We start from the raw sequence: 22,122 nt of genomic DNA, 5'->3' as shown, positions 1-22,122 counted from the left end.
CTTTAATCCTGGAACAATGCCTACATTGTGGAGGATGTGAATTCTTTTCCAGTACGACCCTAGCCAAATTCAGATGTCCTTATCAAATATGATTTTCTTCCTAATGCAAACTGGAACATTCTTCTGGACCTAAACCAAGTCACTCTTCAGAATCCAGTTGCTCTGCTCTTGGTACTATACTCACTGTCCATTTTTATTTTTGATGGAATGGCTTGGGGAGTTTCCCTAAATCATATATCCTACCAGAAAGCAGGCGCAGGGGTCCAGTTTCTCTACATAAACCTGTATTATTATTATTATTATTATTATTATTATTATTATTAGGTACTAGTCAGGAATCTACAGAGAAACAGAATCTATAGAATAAATCTCTCTCATCTCTCTCACTATATAAATATACCATATATATGGTATATAGATAGCGATAGATAGATGGTAAGTAGATATAAAGGAGATCTATCAGAATCACTTTATTAGTGATTTATTAGTATCACAGGTAGTAATACAGCTAATCTCATAATGGCTGGCTATGAATGAAAGGTTCAAGAATCCAGAAGTTTCTCAATCAATAAGGCTAGATGTCTTAGCTGGTCTTTTGTAGACTCTAGCATCAGCAGAAGTAGGCTCTAATGCCAGTGAAGGAATGGAATTGCTACCAAAGCAAGAGCAAGCAAGCAAAAAAGCAAACACTTCCTTCTTCTATGTCTTTATATAGGCTTCCAACAGAAGGCATGACCCAGATTAAAGGTATGTCTTCCTAGTTCAAAGGTCTGACTAGAAGTAGATTCACCTACTTCAAACCAAGCCAAAAAAAAAAATTATAAGTGTGTGCCCCATTTTTGGATTGTAGTTTATTCCATATATAGTCAGGTTGGAAACCAAAAATAGCCATCACATTTAGCAAGCCTATAACTACAGATGCTATATATTGATCAAGTGAAAAGGGATCACGATGTTTTATTGTAAGGAAGGAGCCTGTTCCTGGCCTCTGAAGCCTTCATTTCCACACCTCTGAAGTATACTGCTCTTCTTCCCTGCTTCTAGGCTGCTGTGAATTAGGCAGAACAGAACATTGCTCATCTATCTTACCCTTGCCACCATGGTGCCTCAGTGACTACTGCCTCTTTAACAACCAGGAGGCTGCTTTTTAAAATTCAAAATGTATTAGAATGACTTATAGGTTGTGATTCAGCTACTTACTTCAACAATGGCTGGCTATGATTGAAAGGATCAAGAATCCAGAAGTTGGGGCTGGAGAGATGGCTCAGTGGTTAAGAGCACTGTCTGCTCTTCCAAAGGTCCTGAGTTCAATTCCCAGCACCTACACGGTGGCTCACAACCATCCACTCACATACCCTCTACTGCCCTCTTAGAGCACTAATATGCATAAAATAAATAAATAAAATCTTTAAAAAAAAATCCAGAAGTTACTCAGTTCATGTCTTAGCTGGTTTTCTGTAGACACTGGAATCCAGAAGAAACAGGCTCTAATGCCAATGAGTTAATTTATTTTAATAGCTAATATTTTATTTAATAATTTATTTTAATAGTTAATAATTTATTAGTTAATAGTTAATAATTAGTTATTAGTTAATAGTTAATAATTTATTTTAATAGTTAATATTTTAATAAATTAAACTATTTTATTTTATTAATAAGTATTAATTTAATTAAAAAAAACTGTCCACACTCTTATAACCTACCTCCTCCTTGTATTCGCCTGGACTCAGCCTCAACATAGTGCAAATTGAAAGTTCTGATGTTTCCTCAGTTAATAATTTCAAGTTTTCTATGTATCCAAATAGGTATGAAAGCTCAATTCAGTAGTACCTTCATCGTGAGAATGTTTTCTTGTTTTTAGAAGTGTATGCAGAGAAGAGTGTCCCTCCAAGGGACACATTGAAAGACTTGCATGGGACCTGGCAAAACTGATAGCTGTTGGACTGTACATGTCTGCCAGAGGCCCACGTATTAATGATTTGTTTGCTTCCCTGTGGTGCTTTAGAACAGGCGGGACCTTCGGGAGGCTGGGCTCAGTGGAAGGTGGTTATTGAGGGTGTACCCTTGAAAGAGATGTTGGGAATACAGGTGTTTGTGTGTGCGCCTTTTCCCCCAGACACTTCAGGTGAGCAGCCGTCTACCACGCACTTCTATCTCTGGGCGTGGTGAGAAGCTCAAATCAGTGTAGCCAAAGGAGCACAGTCTAAAACCATGAGCCCAAATCAACCTTTGCCCCTTGCCTCTGGTCTCTCAAATCATCTGCTGGCTTGACTTATAGCTAGTGCTACCTCCCTTGACAAATGTTCAGGATTCACATTGAAAACTGTGTCTCCGACACTTCCATGATGCACACCTGTGGGTCCATCTTCCTGAGGAGATGATAGAGCCTGCTAGCGTAGCTTCCAGGAACCTCACAGAAGCTCTGAGCCCTTTGGAGTGTGTGCATACATGGCCATCACCCACAGTACTCACAGGTGAAATGTTTACTTTGGGCTTCTGAAAAGATGGAAATCCCAGAGCATTTGTGAGCCAGTGGCAAAACCAAACAAAATTCCTTCTGGAACCCTTTGGCTTTATTGCTTCTATAAATCATGCTCTTCTCCTGTCCCACCATACCCCTACCCCTCCAGAAATGCTCTTTCCCACTGAATCTCTAATTCTACATGTGTTTCTCATGAATTTATACTTAACTCTTCGAAACTGCTGTTAAGTCCCACTGAAGCTCAAGCAGTCTTCTGGACCTCCCCTCCTCACATACCCTCCTGTACATTTAAGAGAGGAAATTCACTGATTTGCCAAGACTATATTAACGGAACAGGCCTACGGTTTCCCAGTGGTCCTGCAGTCCAAATGCACTATTTCCAGCCTGTGTGAATTTTGCTTCCTGTCTGAGAAACGAGAGAGTTGGTGTAAGGCAGCTCTTGCATCTGTTTCTTCCCAGCAGCCCCAGGAAGGGTGCCATTAATCCACAGGCTCCGGGGAGGAAGCGAATGCATTTATTGTCTGATGTTTCTCCCTCCAACTTTTCGGTCGGTGCCATACAGCTGTGTTTCTGTGAAAACAAGAGCACCAGAAAGGGAGAAAACACTGTTTATGAAACTGAGTAGATTGGTGAGTCATAGCAGCTCAATAGCCCTGAGACGTGTGCAGCTGACTACTTATGCAAATTTCAGAATTGTGTTTGAGCAAAAGGTTGCGCAGTAACATAACCTGGAGCTTTTATGACTAATGAGGCAGTCATTTCCATGTGAGCACAGAAGCAGTTTTCTCCCTCTTCTTCTTTTTATGGATTCTTGTAGTTGTCCCTAATAATACAAAAAGAACAAAACCAAAAAAACTTGCTCCGCCTTTATCTCCAGGAGGGGTAGGCATCAGGTAAGTTTCCTGTCAGCCCTGTGGCTGGAAGGATGTGACATCTTTCTGCTTTCTTCTCAGTAGTATAGTTTGATGACATGAAGCCCCAGGTGCCTCTTCAGAAAACAAATTCTATTATATTTGTCCACTTCTGAGCTCTCACTATTCTGCAGGCATGGTTTTAAAATTAATAGACATAAAAATAAAAAGAAAGGAATATGGTTTTTAAAGCCATGTTTGTTTTTAGTATCAATTAGGTAAGGCAGACACAGCAGCGATTAACATGGCTTCCTGTCTGCAGGAGATGCTTTGTTTTGGTACACTATAGAAATTCAGAATGAATTCAGCAAGAGGAAGAATTTTTCATCATGACCTGTATTTTTATAGGCTCTCCATGATGTGATGTGATAGGAAATTTTGTTTGAATGAAAAGAAATTAGACACAATATGTAATATATATGTAAATATAAAGATAAATAACTTAAGAAGCCATACAAACCAATGAAAACTTGAACTGGAACCAATGCATTCTCTCTCTCTTTCTCTCTCTCTCTCTCTCTCTCTCTCTCTCTCTCTCTCTCTCTCTCTCTCACACACACACACACACACACGTACCTATTTGAACTGGCCATGGTCAAAGATTCTGGTGTGTACAGATCTTATTTGAAGTGGAATTTAGCATAAAAATCTTGCCTATTCCCCTCAACATCTCAATTTAGAAAGTGTGTTTTAAATCATATGTGTTAATTCTTCTGAAACATGCACAAGGTCTGGAAGACACCTCAGTGGGTAAAAGTTTGTATTGCAAGCATGAGGACACGAGTTCAGATCCCCAGCAGTTCTATAGCCTCAATTCTGGACAGGCAGAGAAAGGAAGGTTCCTGGAGCTCATTGGCAAGCCAGTCTAGCCAAATTGGTGAGTCCCAGGTTCAGTGAGAAACCCTGGCTCAAAGACACTTGTGGGAAGCATTTGAAAGGGACACCTGATCTGGAATTGTGCCTTCATGCTCTTAAATATAACTCATATACACTATACAGAACACAGACAGACAGACAGATGGGAAGGAAGGAAGGAAGGAAGGAAGGAAGGAAGGAAGGAAGGAAGGAAGGAAGGAAGGAAGGAAGGAAGGAAGGGAGAAAGTTATCCTCTCTCTTGTAAAACTCCCAGGAGTGGGGGAGATTTTAAAGCATGCTTAACAGCCAATAAGTGTGTGAGTTGCTATGGAGACCTGCAGGAGATTTTGTTCCCCACTAGGGGCAGGGGTCCATTCAGGCTATTAGATGTAAACATAGTAACAACATCCTTTTTCAATAATATCCCTAAAGTGCATAGGCTGCTTCCTCTATTAGGTAATCCCAAGTCATCTTCTTTGTTGTTATTGTTGTTGTTTGCTTGTTTGCTTCTGGTGAAGGTTCTGACTTATAACACTCCGGCATCATCCCTTTAGCCCTCACACCAAAACATGCTGCAGTAACGCCTGGGAACAGATGAAAAAAGAGACTGCTTTCCTGGGCCTCTGGTTTGTCGCTTACACACAGGATGGTGGTTATTGATTTTTCAGTGTCTACTCGGCCAGATATGATGCTCTATCCATAGTGGTGCGCCAACTTGGAACATATATTTGACCCAGGAGCATTTGTCTGTGACGGTATTTAGGGTGAGATTAAGGTTAACATTAGTAGACTGAGTAAAACGACTTCCCTCCCTACTGTAGGTGAGCCTCATCCAATCCACTGAAGATCCGAATAGACCTAAAAAAACTAAGGAAGGGTCTCCCCTCCCTGCCTATCTAACTTTGATCTGGGACAGTAGCTTTTCCTAGCTCTTCTCCTGTCTTTATTTGCAGATGGGAACACAGGCCACTGGTGACACTGCGTCTCCAGATTGTCCACTGCAGATCTTGGAAGTCATTGATCGCCATGATCATGTGAGCCTTTCTGGTTTATTCTTTCACATTCTTTCATTATATGAATTACCTATGCAGAACAATAGTGATCACTATGATGTTTTTACAGACTATACAATGTTCCTTTTTCATATCCACCCCATCATTGCCTTCTCTTGTCCTGGTCTCCTTCCACTGTTCCTCCTCAACCCTCAAACTGTCCCCCTTTGTGTCATTAAAAAAATATCCCACATATGAGAGAAAATATTTATTTGTATACAGGTCACTTTCACTTTCTTTTTTATATTTTTATTTATTCTTTGGTGACTTTATATATGTATGTAACATATTTTAATCATACTCACTTCCACTACCCTCACTTCTTACCCCTTCTTCTTCTTAAATGATTGCTGTCCTACCTTCATTCTTGTTTGTGTGTGTGTGTGTCCGTCCTCATAGGTTTTCTTCAGGGCTGCATGAGCGAGCATGGCTGGGAGCTTATCTCCTGAAGCATGAGTGACTTACCAGCATCTATGCTGCTGAGCAGAGTGAATCCCCCTTCCCTCCCAGAAGCTATTACTCATTTTCTTTAAACACATACACAAGCACAGGCTCCCAAATTTGAATGCTACATGCCACGCGTGTGCTTTATTGTCTTTCAGATCCCCACATTAGCAGAGTTCTCCAGAAAAACAGAATCAATCAAGAGACCATGTGAGTGGATATGTGTGAATATGTGTCTTAGAGAAAATGAATTCTTCTCCAGCCTGATGGATTAGACAGTTAGATCCAACATGGAAAAGCAGAACCAGATCTGCAGAAACCTGACACACTGGGAAAGGGTTGGAGGATAATGCCACATTTTCCTCTTGGGAGATCTTCCACTGAGAAGTCTCTTCATCTCAGCCTTTCACACGGTGTCACTTTAATGTCCCCTGAGCAAGTGTGATAATGGGAATGAAATAGGCAGCCAGTTTCCTGGGGACAACCCTTCCTAAAAGCCCTTCCTTTGGATGGCCCTGGTTTCAGCTTGGGACAGGCTGGTGTGTGTGTGGGGGGGGGTGTGTTTGGAGGGGGTTGGGGTAGTGAAGGGAATGGGCATGCCCTTCTATCTTTTTTTCCTAGAAAAAAATCTGTTCAGACAAGTGACGAAATAACTGTGACAAAAGCATCAGGAAGTAATCAGGCACTGACATGATTTTCTTAAAAGAGTAAACGAAGAAAAAGATGAAATAAAGGGAACAATGGACTGATGGGGTCAGGAAAGAGGGAGGAAGGGAGAAAAGGAAGGAAGGGGAAAGGAAAGACAAGAAAGAGAGGAAAAGAGAAGGGGAGGGAGCACAATTTTCTTTCTAAATATAAAGGCACCATAACCTAGCCTGGTGGTGCTGGCTTGCAATTCCAGCTACCAGAGTGGTGCAGACAGGAGGATCCTAAATTGAAGGTCAGCCTAGGTTACAGAGTGAGTTTGAATCTAGCCTGGGCAACTTAATAAGAATCTGCCTTAAAAAAAAATGAAAAAGAGAGCTCAGTGGTAGAGCGTTTGCCCAGCATGTGCGAGATTCTAGGATCAAATTCTTCAGTGCCAATAAATAAACAAATGCACGAACACTTACCAGTCTATCCCATATACTTAAAATGTGTTTTTCAAAGATTGGCTAAATAGAAAGTGGTTTGTTGTCCTTAGCTGAATATGTCACACATTTATTTGTAACAGCACGGGATAGAAGTTACCAGGAAGTGATTATTAATTTTTTAATTACCCGCTGTACAATATGAAAGTAAAGAGAAAAAAAAAACATAGCAACATCACATTGGGAGCAAAAGGGAGCAGGCCATGTGGTAGGAAGCAGGGTTGTGGTGTCTTTAACTCTCCTTCTCTGGCTGGCAAACTTGTGCTTCTGAGTAAAATTAAGAACCTGCATTTTTTCTCTGAGGATATAAGTCAGTTAGTAGAGAGCTTGGCTGACATGCATGAAGCTTTGGTTCCATTCCCACCACCCCATAAAACAGGCATGGTGATTCAAGTCTGTCATGATGGCTCTCAGGACATGACAGCACGGGGGTCAGAATTCATGGCTGTCCTCAGCTATACAACGAGGCTGAGGCCAGCCTGCATTATATGGAGGTGTGCATCAAAACATTCCATCCCCCTGCTGCACCACCTCTGCAGTGTCCCCTCCCTATGCCATTAGCCGGAAGAGAGACATCCCGACCTTGAGGGCATAAAGTCACCTTTCACCAGTGTCTTGTGTTGACTTATCAATGGGGTACTCAGTGGCCACCAGCCCGAGATCTCAGGTGAGAGAAAGCCTACTGTCTCCAGCATCCTTAAGCCATTCATAGTTCCCATAATGACTTGAATACCTGGTTGAGCTCCCTAATGACTACTGCCGGGCAGAGCACAGCATGATGTCTTTGGACATTCTGCATAAACCCTCTGTTTTATAGCTAAAGCAACTCAGAGCAGAAAGCCTGGGGGATATTTCTCCAAACTTTGTGGCTGGCAAGTGGCAAGGTTGAGACTAGACACGAGTGTTTTGGCTTGCTACTCTGCTTTCTCTAAGGTACAGAGGGTGGGGGATGGGCAGGGGCAGGGCAGGATTCTTCCAAGGAAGTAGGCTGTGGCTAGGGGTTAAATGCTTAGGAGATTCCTACTGAGGTGGGGGGGATGGGGAGTTGGTTGCTGGGGGGTGGTTAAAACTTGGTAGAGAGATGATTTAGTTTTCAGGATGAAAGTGTAGTTCTGGAAACGGAGGATTAAAAGGACTCAAGCATTCCTCTTTGCAAAGAGATTTGAGAAGGCCAGGTGAGGCACCAGGCCCAATGACCCTTGAACTCCTGCATTTAGCTGGCAGCAAGGTTTCCAATATATGAAATCAGCTTACAAGAAGTGAGTTTGTGACTGTCGCAAAAATTTAATAAGAAGCCTTTCCTTCCTACTGCTCTTTTATTTGGCTTTCATGAAGATTTGTGCTGGTGAGGGGCAGATAGTATTGTGTCTTCCTACTGAGAGGGGGGCCAGGAGGAGAACAAGGGGAGTTGAGGTGAGGGTGCTAATTGGTGAAATGGTCTTGAATGTAGATAGATATTGGTATTAATCTACTCGTCTTGCTTCCTTGAGCCTTGGTGATTGATTCTCAGCGAACACTTCCTTAAATTGGCAGAGACAATTCCACTAACCAGACACAGTACACAGTACACATTCAACCTACTACCAACCTCTACACCGCCCCCCACCCCCACATACGTACACAGTGTTTAAGGCTGTGAAGGTGGGACATGAAAATGGCTTCCCTGTGGATGGTGAGCAGTTGGACACAGGAGGTTCTCCCACTGATAGCCAGGGACATGTCTACTTAAGTTGCTTTGCTCGGGCATCTCCATACTTACTTACGGACATCCATCTTTCATCAAGGCTTTCCTTTTGTAGAGTAAACCTTCGTTGGAACTTTTCCTTCTGTGTTCTTTTGTTGGCTTTTTCTTTAAGCCAGACAAACTATAAAGTGATTGAAGTCACACCACGAGGAGAGTTTTAGTGTGAGTGAAGAGCCAACAGTGCCCCAGATATGCCAGACCTAGACATCTTTGGGTTTGGATGCTTGGTGGTACCTCCATGCAACCCTCATCCTACACTTCTCTAATCGAAGAAGAGGAAATCTCACTGGGGCTCCTACCTAGGTTCCCAGAGAGCGGAGAGAGATGCCTCCTATTCTTACATCCATCCTGTCATCCCCCAAACAAGCAGCCGGGGGCGGGGGGGGAGCGCTTGTGCCTTCTGCTGCTGTGACTGCTGTATGCATCAGCAGTATCACTAATGCACTGATTCACTAAGCAGGTGTTAGGGGTTCAGTGAGAGCACACTTACTGCAAAAAGGAGCTTAGCTCTGATCCAGAGCTCATTTTATTCCCATTAACTCACAGAAGCAGACGACTCCTCAATTGCCTGCTTCCTGCCCAGAGCCCAGCCAGGACCTTCAGCCTTGCTCACTCTGGTTTTGTGCCATTTCTGGTCCAGCAAGATGTGTTCTTGCTGATGAGCCAGGCAATCTGTTCTGGTTTCCTCTCTTTTTCTGTCTTTAAATTGTACTTGTTTTTGAAATCAGAAAGAGCACACCCAACTCTACAGTGCTTTCCCATAAGTCTGTAGTTGGTTTTTGTCTCTGGCTCTGGACTGTGACTTGAAGCAATGAGTGTGTCTATTATTACCTTATGGCCTAACACTGGGCCTAGCAGGGTAGTGTTCACAGATGAGCGCGTGGAAGGATGGTAAGGCACTGATAGAAAAAATGTGGGCCAGATGCCAGGTGAGAAGGAAAGCAAGTTCTGTCCATGTCGTTGAGGTGATGAAGCTCCATCGCAGTGGACAAGAGGACATGCGTAGGATCTTGTGGGTATGAGTCCAGAACTGGGGCGAGGAGCTCCAAGAGGAAAATGTAGGAGCCAATGGAATCTTTCAAGCTTAGGAAGAAGGAAATCCCAGCACACCTGCAATGGTCATGCAGCTTTAGGACATTAGGCTATATGAAATAACTTAAATGTCAAAGAGCAGACATCACATGATTTCTAATATATGAAAGAGGTAGAATAATCAAATTCATAGAGACCCTAAATAAAATGGTGGTGGTCGACAGCTGGGAGAAGAGGAATGAGGAATTACTGTTTGGTATATTCGAAATTTCTATTTGGCATATCCAGAATTTCTGCAAGAGAAGATGCAAGAGTGATGGAAGTGAATGGTGGTGGTGGACACACAGCAATATGGATGTTCTTTATTCTTTTTTTTTTGTTTGTTTGTTTTTTTCAAGACAAGGTTTCACTGTGTAGACTTGGCTGCCCTGGACTCACTTTGTAGATCAGGCTAGCTGAGAATTCACAGAGACCCGGATGCCTCTGCCTCCCCGAGTGCTGGGATTAAAGGCACCACTTTGAGCCCTACCCCCCTCCCTGCTAAAAAGGATGTTCTCAAAGGCACTGAGATGCAGGTTTTCGAAATGGTTAAAATCATGTCAATGTGTGTTTTACCATAATAAAAAGATAAAAGAAAAGAGGATAAAGAAGAGGAAGGAAAAGAGGGGAAGGAAAGGAAGAGGAGGGGAGGGGAGGGAAGGGGAGGGGAGGGGAGGGGAGAAAAGAGAAGGAAAGGACTGTCTGACATGTGACCTTTCTTTTTTTTCTGTTTTCCCTAAGAGTGACTTGTTTGTAACACCTCTAGTTTTTTGTTTCTTTATACTTATTGATTCTTTCAGAATTTTACACACACATCATGGTTTGAATGAAAGATGTCCTCACAAGCTTACATATTTGAATGCTTGGTCCTCTGCTGGCGTCACTGTTTAGGGAGGTCATGGGACCTTTTTCACATGTAGGTAGTATGTCATTGGGGGCGACTCTGAGGGATTGTAGCATGGCCTGTTCCCTCTCTGCTTCCTGCATATAAAAGGATGGATGCTTGTCAGTCTTTGGGATTACAGAGCAGTATTCTCAGACAGAATCCACATTTATCTTCTCATTATGTCTTCTACTTCAAGGTAAAACATGTTTCATAAAGAGTGCCAAGTCCAGAAGAAGGAGTGTTTGGATCTGTCCTTGTTCCAGGGAATACCTACCACCGAAGCAGCTGTAGGAACAACCTTTGTGAGGAGGCGAATTTGCCAATGAAGTGCCAGAACGGTTGGTGCCTTTCAACCTAGGAAATTCACTTCTAGTTACATGGAAGGAATCAAAGCTCATATTTCCTTAGCGTCCTTGCTCTAACTTATGACAGTCATGCTCATGACAGGAGAGAACAGGAAGCAATGTGCTAAGAGGAACTGGTAAAATTACCTATGGTTGGACTGTTTGGGTAGATTGTTATGTAAACACGAAGAGAAAAAAATGGGTCCTATCATGGTGTGGTACCAGGACTGCACAAGAAATAATAGACACTGCTTAAAGCAAAGTGTGAATGTTTGTCTCTGAATGGAGGGACTAAGACGTCTCATTTTTTTTTCTCTGCATTATTTTGTTTTTCTTAAATATTTTACACTACAAATGGGCACTTTATTTTTTAACCCAGAGCAAAGCAGATGTTACAAAGAAAAAGAATATTTGTTAGACACAAAGGCTTCTGCAATAGTAAATGAGAGGCTCTCTCCTCTCCCAGTTGCCACACCTATAAAATAGGGACAAGGAATGGGTCTCCCAGTGTAAAGTCATCGTTAGGCTTTAAGGACAAAATAGAGGTAAAACATACATAAGTTTTATAAAAAATACAAAAAAAAACCCACAACATTATATATTTAAAGTTATACTTCTATTATGAGTTTGAAGGTCACAAAGAACACAGTGATAGAATTAGAGTTAATTAAACCAGAAATATCCTGCTGGTCATGCGTTATCCAGTGATGACTCTTGTGGAGGTTTGGGGTGTCTGTTCTGTATGACCTCAATGCTAAACTGAATAGTTTTTTGTTGTTGTTGTGTTGTTTTGTGTGTGGGTGTGTGGGTGTGTGTTTTACATTCCGGACAAAAACAAAATCCCCTTTTCTCTCCGTGAGGTGAGCTTGTTCCCTTACAGCGAAAGCAGTCTCCCCACAGCAAGCATGCCGCTCGCTCTTCATGGAAAACTGAGCACAGAGAAAACCTGTCACTTCTCTTTGTCTTTAGTGGAATATTCATCCAATAGGATAAAGGGACGCATTTTGAAATGCAAGTTTCCTTTCTGGAGTTGCTCCTGTTCCATGGCTAATTTGGATCTGGTCTTGGAACAGAAGGAAGTATAAATTATAGCTAAATGGGACTATCGGAAACAATGAAAGAAGCGGTTATAAAGAGGGTGGGGGCGGGGCCTGAGCGGGAGAACATTTGGGGAATGGAAATTAGACAGGTTCTGAAATATTTTCAAACCCGTTTACTGCCATCTGTTAGAAGTCTACGTTGCTAGGGATTTATCATTTCCCATCAATGAATCCTCCGGCTATGGAAAACATTTGGTAAAAGATGATTAGACTTCCTTCTTCGTGGTAAAAAAAGGAAAAGAACGGGGGTGGAGTCAGCATCCTGGGCAAGCTCTTTCCGTGCTGCTGGCCGCTGGCCGCTGGCTGCATGTTAAAAAGACTAAGCAGGGCTTTTTTTTTTTTTTTTTTTTTTTTTTTTTTTTTTTTTTTTTTTGTCTAAAACCTGTTCTTTTAATCTGGAGTCTGCACTGCCATTGATGACCCAGCTGTTAAGGTCGGACTATAGAGAAAAACAGTCCTACTGTGAAGCCGTTTACAGGGGATGATGGCCGTCTGGTCAGTGCCTGGATTAACCGTGAAATTTCTGAACCTGGAGCGGTTTTAGCACTTGGATCCATTTTTCAGATTGTTGAGTTGAAAATACGTATCCAGAAGCTTGAGCGCTGGCTCAGTGGGTAGGAACACTTGCTGCATAGGCGTGAGGATGAGAGTTTGGAACTCAGTGTCCGCTTGAAAAAAACAAGTATGGCCAAATAAGCAAACTACCTGTAACCCCAGTAGGTGGAGACAGGGAGATCGCTTGGCTTTTTAGGTGCCCGGAGAGCAGCTCCAGACTCGGTGAGAAGCTCTTTCTCAAAGGGATAAGGCAGAGAGTGGGAGGATTTGGGATGTATAAGTATGATCAATGCACATTGTGTAAAATTATCAAAGAATTAAACGAAAAGGCAGAACAAGAGACTTGACATCTTTCACTGGCCTCCGTCCCCGTGGACACACAAGCATGTGTGCTCATCTATATATGTGCTGGTAAACCACACACACACACACACACACACACACACACACACACACACACAGAGAGAGAGAGAGAGAGAGAGAGAGAGAGAGAGAGAGAGATACTATAAACAGAATAAATCCAACTGTTCTGTAAAAATGGAAATCAAGCAGAAAATGAGGACAGTTTTGCAGTTAAATGAGTTTAGTTTTAGTCTCAAAGATTAATGAGTTAATCTATGAAACAAACAACTCCTACTGGAAAAGAGCCTCATTATCCCTTTATTAGTTATTTTTCTCTTTGCTATGGCAAAATACCCGACAAAAGCAACTTAACTAAGGTCAGGGTTGCTTTGGTGCCGTTTGAACATACAGCTCATCTTGGTCCTGGAAGGCACAGTCGCTAGGACAGAAGACAGCTGGGAATCGAAGGGAAGGATTATCGGGCTCAGATTACATCAGCCTAGGAGGCCAACCAGTGGAAGAGTGATACGTTTAGATGAGCCTTCCCGCCTCAATTGATGCAGTCTAGAAAATCTTTCACAGACATGTTCATAGGCTTATCTCTGTGGTGATTTAAAAATCACATCAAGTTATAAAATCAATGGTAATCACCTCCAAAGACAGGTACTATATGTTCATATAGATCCCAAATTCTATAGTTCTCTGCATCCACTGCATATAGTTGCTCTCTGCCCCCCATCTCTGCCTCATCTCTGCCTCATCTCATTCAGGTTAGGGTTAGAAACATCTCCAAGTCTAGTCTTCTAAGACATGTATGAACTCAAGCTGTTTTAGGCATTCTTTCTTGGCTGCTTTGCTCTTTCTGCCTACCTTTCCCTCTCTCTTTCTTAAGATCTGTTTGTTTATGTATTTTATGTACATGGGTGCTTTGCCTGCATGCACGCCTGCACACCAGAAGAAGCCATCAGATTCCATGGGACTATAGTTACATCCTGTTATGAGCCGGATGGTGGGAATTGAACCCAGGACCTCTGGAAGAGGAGCCAGAGCCCTTAACCTCTGAGTCATTGTCCCAGCTCCACCTTTCTGCTTTGTAAAGATGCCAACCCAGTTGTTCTTAACTTGGTTGTTCTCCTGGATGTTGCCTGAGGGTGCTCTGTTACTCCCATTAGGAAGATTAGAGAAAGTAGCAGTAAATGGGTTGGAAGAAGAGCAGAAATCCACAGGTTGAGAAACTGTTTTGTGTGTGTATGTGTGTTCACACACATGTATGCATGTGCCTATGTGTGTGCATGAGTGTGAATGTGTGTGCATGTGTGAGTGTATGTGGGAGCTGGAGATCAGTCTCATGTGTCATTTGTCAAGATGGTGTTCAAATTGTTTTGTTGAAACAAGATCTCGCACTGCCTAAGAACTCACCGACTAAGCTGGCTGGCCAATGAAACCCAGAGTCGGCCTGAATGTCTTCTCAGATCTGGCATTACATGCTGGTGTCACCAGGACTGCCTAGCTTTTTAATGTGGGCCCTGGGGATCAAATCCAGATCCTCATGGCGAGAAACTCCTTCACTGAGTTTCTCTCTCCAGCCAGTCACAGGCCGAAATCAAAATTATTCTACAATTAACCTTGGTTTTGGTATTGGCAGAGATACACACATACATGTATTTTGACTATAATGAATACCATCATCCTTGCCTTTAGTGGGTTCTCCCGCCACCCCGAATTTAAAAAGAAAAAGAAAAGATGGAACCAAAGAAACATGTTCTACTTTTAAAAGTGTGAGGTCAACATTGTCCTGTTGTCCCAAGTATTCTCAGTTTTACTGACAATCACACCCATAGTGTGTGTGGGCGCTCATAGAGTTGGTAATGTTCAAGTTTGCACATTTTCAAGTTAATGACAGCTGAAAGACCCTTATATGTTAAAGGGTTTTGCCAACTGTGAAATACAGCCAGTCATAAGCTGAAATCACTATTGTGTCAACAGAAGCAGGAGGTAGACATGGTCCAGAGAATGATAGACTGCAGGTGCTGGTGTCTGAAGCCCAAGGACCTCAGAGCATCTCTAGAATATAGTTTCTGAGGAATAATTAGTGTATGTTGCCAAATCTGCTTTTTGCTTCCTTGAGAATTTTTCATTAGAAAGATACCATCAACAGAAAAAAAGAAAAGAAACAAAACTCATTTGACTGTATCCGTGAATGTTTCTGCAAACGGAACATAATTTTGTGATTATGTTAATCAGATAAATGTGTTTTGTTTGGTTCAGAAACATTGAAGAATTTTTGACCCAATTATAAAATTTACATTTTAAATATGAAACATATGGGTATACACTCACAGATGACATAACATCCTCAAGTGCGTAAGGAGGGACAATCTGACAGATGTTCACAGAGGAGTGGGCGTAGAAGGCATGTCAGGTGTGAGTTAATAATGGCAGCAGCTAGAATTGGATTTTATTGCCAAAGAAGGCAGACGGGAACTCAGCTTCTGCACAGCCTCCCGAGATCACTGTATTCCCCAGTTGTAGTCCTTCCAAAGATGTATTCTTTCTGCCAAGCCTGGCCGTAGGAGTTGTTGGAACGGATTGGTTTCAGCACTCAACGTGTTTTTCAGAGATGCTGGGGTAGTCTTAGTGCCAGCAAAATAAACAAATGCTCCTTACTCAAAGGCTGGTATTGATATCCTCCCTTCCTTTCATAAGGTCTTTGGTTCTAGTTATATAGAAACATCCCTCAAACTGTGCTTCTTTAAGGTCTCCTCTGATTTTTTTTTTCTAAACTAGAATAACAGAGCAATCTCAGTGATCAAATCATTCTTGTATGAAAGGTTATGGCTTCGGGAATGTTTATTACAGACTTATGGGTCACAGGAAGCAACAACAAAGATGAATAAGACTGAATGTCTGAAAAGGGGGTATTGGTTAAATAAATCAGGCTACTTCAATACAAGGACATGATAAACATCCAGGGGAAAAATAGGATTTTTTAAATCTGTAAAACCTGCATCTTATTCCAATGTCAATTAAAAAAGCAAAAAAAAAAAAAAAAAAAAAAAACAAACCCACCAACGGCTATGAAAACAGGTCAACTAGGTTCACAAGAGAACCCAAAAGCTCTTTGTAATAAAATGCATCCAACTCTGCCATCTTCACAGCCTTCTCTTCTGTGGACTGATACAGCGCATTGTTTCCTCAGATGAGCGCATTGCCATATTTGTTCTTCAGCTGTCTATTTGTATGCTCTTCCGTCTGTTCCAGTGCTATATTCATGTAGCCATCCAGGCAGGCCAGGACCCCACCATAATCCATGCCCGAATTTGATTTCACCACAACTGGTAGCCCAGTGATCTGCTTCAAGAAATCACTAGGAATTTGTTTCTGCACACTCCTTTTTAACAGTTCGGGGAGGCGGGAAACCCGAGTTCTCATCTCCTCTGCTCTTTAAATAGCTCTGCAGCGTGGGTGACTCCTCACCATTTCAACTGTCATGTCCCCAAGCTCATCTCACAGCCGGATCCGGAGCCCTCGCGGGCCAGGCATCCATGAACATGTGCGGAAACAAAAACAGAAAAAAAAAGTTATATATGTAATATGTAATAGATATGAAGAAAATACAATGTTCAAAGGCAATTAATGTAAAATAGCATATTATGTTATTATTCCAACTACCGTTGCCTAGACAAACCAAACGGAACACATACCAACAGGCAGACTGGAGTCACCTAACTAGATGATGGATCTGTAAATAATTTTAACGATAGTTTTTTTGTTCTCACATGCATTCATGTTATGTGTACATGTGTATGTGTAGTTTAATTTTTCTACAAAAGAAACGGTACAAATCAGAGCATGCTGCTGTATCTGTTTGCAGCAGTCAGTGCAAAGACTTAACTGTTGCTGTGACTATGGTAACAATCCGTTGTGCACAGTGCTCGTGAATAATTTAATTCATTTTAGGACAATTGCTTTTTAAGTTAATTTAGACAATTTCATGTGTGTATGCTGTATTGTGAAAGTATTCACCCTTGTTGCCTCGTATCTCTCTTCTACTCCTAATTCTCCTTCTTTCCCCCAAGTATCTCTTCTCCTCCTTTCATGTCTTGTGTGTGTGTGTGTGTGTGTGTGTATGTGTGTACACAGGTAGTCACAGCTGCTATGTTCATGATTATATTGGCCATGCATACTTAGAACACAGTATTTTGTAAGACTCTACTCCAACCTTCCACTCACTCTCGCTCGCTCTGTCTGACTGTCTGTCTCTCTCTCTCTAAGGCCCAGGGTCTTAGTTTCTTGTTTAGGAACAAGTACTCAGTAGGCAGTCTCTATGTTAACCATTGCTCACTACAGAAAGAAACCGCTATCCAAGGTGGATGGCTGCACTGTATGGGGACCTGGCAACTGCCAGAAATTGTTTTTGTAAATATAAGCGAGCATACATTCAGATTTTTAATCAATGTGTTACTGAGATCAGGTTTGCTTGGGTATATAAAAAAAGAGACGAGGGAGGCTATGGGCTGAATACAATGAAAGCTTGTGTCCTTCAGCAGGGAGAGGGTGAGGTCATCATGCAGAAAGTGACAATGGGTACTGCAAATACTGGAGCATGTTCCTCTTTCTCCTCAGACCACCTTGGCTTGGCACTGAGAAGCTATGGGATGGTAATGTACCTGCTCAGGGGAAGTCTGACTGTTACTAGGAGGCCTGTGGATGGTAATGTACCTGTGGAATGGTAATGTACCTGCTCAGGGCAAGTCTGACCATCTGTGGATATTTCCTCATGGCATAGAACACTTTTCAGACTTAAGTCTACAAAGATATTTAGAGCCACTGAAAGTGCATGAATAATAACAAGTCTTCTTGCTTCCCGAAAATATATTTCCATCTAATATGTATATATTTCCATATCTCGACATCTCTGTCAGTTATTGCTTCCATCATTCAAGTACAGTAAAAGCTCATTTTTAAATTAAATAAAAAATGGAAAACAATTGCATATATGTTGGCTTTAATACAGACTTCAAGCTTTTAATAATTTAAAAATGAAGACGATCTAATTTACAAGTCAAGAGAAGTTTCATCATTTTTTTATATTTCCTCCAAATTGCTCTTTCTTCCTTATAAAATGTTAATTTAATTTAACTGACAGTAATGAGAATTGCAACTGAGCAGATAACATATATACAGTTTTTCTCCTTGAAGCTATGACATCATCTTGGAAAATGTACTCTTTATTTTAAAATAAATTCAAATATTTTCAAATAAAGTCAAAGACTTATTTCACTAGTGAATTCAGAAAATTACTCTTCATGTAAGGGAGTTTTTAAAGAACTATATTATAAGATAGTTTTAAACATTTTATTGATTCTTTGTGAATTTCATATCCTGTACCCCAATCCCACTCATCTCCCTATCCCTCTGTATCTGGCCTCTGCCCTAGCAACCTCCTCAAAAGAAAACAAAACAAAATGAAAGTAACAACAATTAACAAACATCTTGTTACAGAAGCTGCAATGTGTCACCGCATGTCATGCAGTGCACTCTTTTGTCCACACATCTTTACTTAAAAATGATCATTGCAATGAGTCATTGGTCTGGTTCAAGGCCTCTGGGTTCTGCTATACTGGATTCTCATTGAGACTCCTCTCAGAATCCTGTTGTTGCCCTGTGTCGTGGAGATCCTGCAGCTTTGGTTCTGCAGGACTAGCTCCTTCACTGCACTCCAGCAGTTCATAGATGAGGTAGGGGTCAGGGTAGGACAACTCAACGCCCTGGATCTGGGCTTGGGTGGTAGCTGCATTGTTCAGCCTATCTCTCCTGTGCCTGTGCCTGTGCCACTCAGGTGAACTCTTCAGCTTTGCCCAGGAGAGGGACAGGGAGAGCTGTCCTGCTGTGGCAGCCAGCAAGAGCACAGTCACTTCTCCTTCACTCATACTGTCAGGGCCAGCTCTACTGTGCCTCCTGGGCAAGGCGCAGCGACCCCTCTTCTGAGGGCAGCAACTGGTGAGGAGCAGGGCCAGGTTGCTCACTGTCAGGCTCTCAGGGCCAGCTCTTTCATGATTCCTTGGTGAGGGCTACCAGCTCTCCTGTGCTCATGCTCTCTGGGAGGCTCACCTGCACCACATGTGCCAGCTCTACTGTGCGGCCCAGGCGAGGGGTGGGACTGCACTCCTGCATGGGGTGAGGCCAGCTCTCCTGCCTGCCTCAGGTGGCAAGGGGAAGGCAGGGGGAGGGAAGGCATCTCTCCTTAGCTGATAACACTGTGGCCAGACAATGATTGAGACCAGCTCCACAAGCCCCTCTTACGATAACATGGCCCAAGGTAGCAGTCTGGCCCAGGGACGTCTGCATGGCCTTTGGTGGTGACATGAGCCAAGGACATGGGCACAGACGCCCTGTTGCTGCAGGGCCATGAACCCAGACATGACCCTTGGTGGTAGCACGGCCTGATACATCACCGTGGCCTCAAGTGGTAGTGAAGGCTACTCATTGCAGGGTGTTCCTTACTGCCCTCCTGTCCCCAGTTCTGTGTCTCTTCATTGTATACACATCCTTCCACTTCTCTTTCTTTTCTATCTCTCTACCACTTACTTGTTCATGATAGTGGTGCCTGCCTGCCCAGAAGAATACCTCTTGTGTCTGCCTGCCCACAGCACACGGTGGGTGGGTGTCTCTCAAAGGATATTGTTTATAGGTCATAACTTACTTAGCTCTCTCTCTCTCTCATTCTGGGAGGAGCAGAGTTTGGTTGTGTGGTATGAATGTTATGTTTGTTTGTTTGTTGTTTTGGTAGAAATTCTTGCTGAAATTCATCATAAAAAGCTGAAAACTTATTTTATAATAAAAGAGAAAATTAAAGTTAACTCTCTAGGAAAAAAAAGGAGTTGAAAATAGTATTATGGGAAAAAGAACTTGGAAATGTCAGGAAGTGTAAGAATATTCAATGGCTCCTATAGACTCTATTGAAAGAGGAAACCTCTTGGCTTTTGTTGAAGCACATGCTTGCACAAGATAAAACTTTTCTGCTTGGTATGTATTTTGGAACTAGAACAAGGATTTCTGAGAAATATTTTCTTGTTTATTTGAAGGGGCAGATATGATTTTATTAATCTATTCTTCTACCTATTCTTAATACCTCTCACTGGCCCAGGTACCATATTTTCAAAAGAATATTTTCATATTCAGTTGCTGTGGGAACATTAATTCAAAGTAATGAATGGCTGTGAATACAGCATCCTAAAAACATAAAACCATCTTAATATTTTCCTTTCTCATCCACTGAGGCCAGAGTTTACCCATGAGTGAGAGAGAGAAGGTAATCATTCAGATAACCTAGTTACATTTTTGATGCTGTTGATACTCTTTCCTCTTAAAGTAGAGTCCACTTGTCCACTCCCAGCCCTAGGGCTAGCCTTAATAATGCATTTGTAATCTACAAATGTTGTAGAATTGTTTTTGTCTGGCATCCAAGGATATATCAGGGAGAATTCTAATTGGTGTGTCCTCAGATCTAAGGCTTTGTGGTGGTATTCATTTCTCATTCACACATTTGGCTAAATGGATGAAGGATGAGGTGGCTACCCCACAGCATCTGTAAAAGACGTTATAGTAGCTGGAATTAGTGAAAAAATTAGGAGCATACTTACTTTGACCAGTTTTTGGTGTCATTAACAAATGTGGGATAAAACCTCCCTACTTTTGGGAATTTGTCAATCATTGCTCTTGACTTGCTAAATTCTGGATATGAGTTTGATGAAGGCTCTATGATTTTTAATCAGCTGAAGTCTGTTATCACCTAAAAGACAGAAGAGAGGACCATCTTCTCTCTCAACACCATAGCAAATGCAGAGAGCATGAGCACTTTGATGACATTGATGCTGATGTGCTGCAGAATTATCAGGAATACAATCTGGCCAACATCATCTACTACTCCCTGAAGGGGTCCACCACAAGTGAGCAGAGTGCCAGGATGACGGCCATGGACAACGCCAGCAAGAATGCTTCTGCTATGATTGACAAATTAACCTTGATGTTTAAATGCACATGTCAGGCTGTCATCATGAAGGACATGGTTGAATTCATCTCTGGGGCAGCTGCTCTGGATGAATGAAAATCAAGATGCAGCCTCAGACAAGAGGAAAAGAAGGAAAACAGCAAGCTGATATTAACTGGTCGCTGTCTTTGGCATAAGAAACCTTATCCCCCGAATTACAAAGACAGTAAGGTATTTGTAAATTATCTTACCATAAACAACAATGAGAAAAAAAATAGCCTAAAAACTCATCCTTACTGTACCATTTAAAAAATTCTTATCCAGTAGTACAATCCTATTGATTTTTTTAATCATCCAGCTTGTTTTGTTGTTGTTTTCTTCATCTTTTTTTAATTATGTAGCAATGGATGCCTGCTATATCATGTAATTTTTAGACTTAAGAAAAATATGAGTAAATAGTTGGATAATATGATGTCAACATGCTCTGAAACTTCACTTCTGAGATGCAAGGAATTGGTTACATGTTCTTTGTGGTTTTGATGAAGTATAGGTTAATAGGTGCCTTTAGTTTTCAGTATAATAGAATCATGTGATGTTTTCATTTCAGGTCCTCAAATACTTGTAGCTGAACAGAAGAATTTCCTTTATGTTTTCCTAAGGAAGACAGATATCACTTTCTACTGTACTCTAGCCTCAGCCTTTGGACATTTCTATTTTCAGTCACTAATAAATGCTATTTCATTTTCCGGCTCTGATGTGGTGACATATGCTAATTCCCCTGCCGACCACTTACACAGTCTCACTGGCTTTCAGCTTTCCTGGGATCTCTTTGGGGCTCTAGAGAAGGCTTAGTCACTCAGTGTTGCATTTCCTGGAAAGCTTTGGATTCCGACTTTGGAGCAAATGAATATAATTTTTAACACTAAAAAAAAAAAAAAACAAATGTAATAAAACAAGTTTAGGTTTAAGGAGCTTCAATTTAAGTGGTTCTTTTTTATTGCAATAACACTTCAGACACATTAGATGGCTATGTGTTTTTTTTTAATCTAATTATGTTGAGGAGGAGAATGTCATTCTATTCAAGAGAACACTTGAAGTGCGTTGCTTGTCTCTTTTGTTATTTTTTATTCAGAAATTATAAAACATTCCTCTTTGCCTTTATAAACATATAATCAAAATTATTTACTTATGAGAAAAGTTTTTGAATCATTAT

General features: G+C 41.7%; 2 pseudogenes; one reads left to right on the top strand and one right to left on the bottom strand.

Annotated features, from left to right (window-relative positions):
• Positions 1–15,631: 15,631 nt before the first annotated feature.
• LOC132649254 (U6 snRNA-associated Sm-like protein LSm6) lies at positions 15,632–20,621 on the bottom strand (annotated as a pseudogene).
• On the top strand, positions 17,443–21,026 carry LOC110554908 (ATP synthase subunit gamma, mitochondrial-like; annotated as a pseudogene).
• The last annotated feature ends 1,096 nt before the right edge of the window (positions 21,027–22,122 follow it).

This window comes from Meriones unguiculatus, chromosome 19, assembly GCF_030254825.1.
Source record: "Meriones unguiculatus strain TT.TT164.6M chromosome 19, Bangor_MerUng_6.1, whole genome shotgun sequence".
NCBI lineage: Eukaryota > Metazoa > Chordata > Mammalia > Rodentia > Muridae > Meriones > Meriones unguiculatus.
This window is presented reverse-complemented; position numbering and strand designations above follow the sequence as displayed.